At 40.5% G+C, this 2,133-nt stretch overlaps 1 long non-coding RNA gene across 1 annotated transcript; it reads left to right on the top strand.

The window, feature by feature from the left end:
* Positions 1-796: 796 nt before the first annotated feature.
* LOC135242098 (uncharacterized) lies at positions 797-1,538 on the top strand. Its single transcript, XR_010326219.1, has 2 exons — positions 797-935; positions 1,095-1,538. It is a non-coding gene; the product is annotated as an uncharacterized LOC135242098 (long non-coding RNA).
* The last annotated feature ends 595 nt before the right edge of the window (positions 1,539-2,133 follow it).

Raw genomic sequence — 2,133 nt, 5'->3', positions numbered from 1 at the left:
CACTCTCTTATCCTCCTCCCACTATATTTCAGACTTGTTGTTGTCCTTGGGAGGTTCGGTGCCTGGAGACAGACGGGTTCTGCTGCAATGCCTAGGAATTTAGTGTTGCTCAGAATTATAGTTATGCTAGAGAAAACTCTTCTCCCTTCAGTACTTATTCCAGCAATAAGCCTTGACACATATGTTATGTTGCTCGGTGACCTGAGGGGTCGACTCACCCCTGCCTTAGGTTGTCTCTTTGCGGAGATCTTACCCGTCATTGGAGCAAGTCACAACACACTCAGTTGTCGACCTCCTTCTGCGATCTGTGGTTCAGATCACAATATCATCATCAGCCATAAGCCCTTGCGTTGCTTCTGGCCATTCCTGTATAATGTTGGGCTCCGATATAACGATTGCAATTGGGGTAGCCCTATGAACACATTGGGTTAAAAGCACAACTTATTAGTATCAGGGCAAAACAGACCATCAAAAGTCCTTACACGATAACAGTACCCATTCCCCCCAGGCCATTTTTCAACCACCTGAACACATCCCAATTCCAAGAAGGAGTTTGATGAATTTCCACTACTTCTAATGGTTCAGCCTTGTCTTTTTATAAAACAGCTACAGATAACACTGAAGTCACTCAGATACACTGACCCTGACCAGTGAGTAGAAACACGGCAGAACATAACACAAAATAATGAGGCAGTATTTCAGTCGCTGAGACACTATGAACTATTGTTATGGCTGAAATGTCGAATACATCTTTTCTGTAGTTTAAAAGAAATAGTACAAACTATTTCAAACACCTCTGGAATTCCAGCATTTTCCTAGCAAGCATACGCAGAGCTAAGACCTGCTGCACTGTGTGGTTGATGAATTTACACCCAGCAATCAGAAATGTTTAAATCCTCTGCATATTTTTATTTATATATATTTTTAAAAATCTGGTGATAGTGATTAAATCGGTAGCTTCGTTTATGTCTTTGATTATTGTCGTTCAATCCACCTCTGTCTTGGGTTCCGTTAATGCAATGAAGGGGGTCTACAGTCGAGGCTAGTCAGTCAAGACCTCCTACAAAGGAAAGTATGACAATCCCCCGTGTCAGTAGCAGAACCGGGTGAAATTGAGCAGATTTATTTGAACCTGCAGGCATCATTTAAACTGGAAATAATAAACTATTTGCTCTTAATATAAGTTTATCTGCTCTTAAATGTAACCGTGTTTTGATAATCCGAACGCATCAAATCCGTTTACTCTTTCTTTGTGAGCAATCCACAAATGACCGTTTTGTCCACTCAAATTGTTACTCTCGTCACTGTCACAGTCACTGTCACCGTCAGTGCCATCCCTAAAAAGCTGTTTTACTTCAACATGGTCTGTATAAAATAAAGAGCCGGAAAAGTAATTTGAAAAAGTCAGTAACTTATTGCAAAGGGGCTTTTTGGTTTAATTCTTAATGTAGGCCACCCCAGCTGGCCTTGGCTTGTGCTGCTGCACCCTTGTAATCTGTTTATAGTTGCTCGAGGTCGTCTGCTTCTCCGTCTTCTTGGGCCCGTATCTGCAGAGAAACCTAATCATTTTGGTTAGATTCACACAATAATTTTTGTTAAAGTATCTTCAATTCAGTTCTTCACCACACATCGCCACTTCATAGGGACACCTACAAATTAGAAAGGGAAGTTAGTGGGTTCTGGCTCAGCTCGTATTAGCTCCAAGTCAACACCCAGTTCCTGTTAAAACAGAGGAAAGATGTTCTGTTAATTTCTAGTCAACCGCTGTAACAGAGAAAAGTTGTGCGCATTCATTTTGTTATATAGCAGCACCTTTTCTTTTCTTTCCATGATCTGTCGTTTTTACTCCATTTACAAAGTATCCCTCAAATCGTGTTTACATATTCGTGACCTTCTCAGACACCTGTAGCAAGCTTCTTATCTCCCTTTTGTACCAAAAATTGTTGCAGTTGAAACTCGGCGGGACGCCCAGAATTTATATATCTGACTCCCTTAGCTCATCCACATATCTTCTTCCTCGAAGGTTGCTCATTCCCAGTATCTTTCTATTTTGCACAATTAGTTACATACATAGTTTTGTTATTAACACATAAAAATACATTTCATATAGTAAAACACAATAAGCAGGTTTGT

Source organism: Anguilla rostrata, chromosome 16 (assembly GCF_018555375.3).
Source record: "Anguilla rostrata isolate EN2019 chromosome 16, ASM1855537v3, whole genome shotgun sequence".
NCBI classification, from domain to species: Eukaryota; Metazoa; Chordata; class Actinopteri; order Anguilliformes; family Anguillidae; genus Anguilla; species Anguilla rostrata.
The sequence above is the reverse complement of the archived record's forward strand: the minus strand, read 5'-3'. Positions and strand labels throughout refer to the sequence as shown.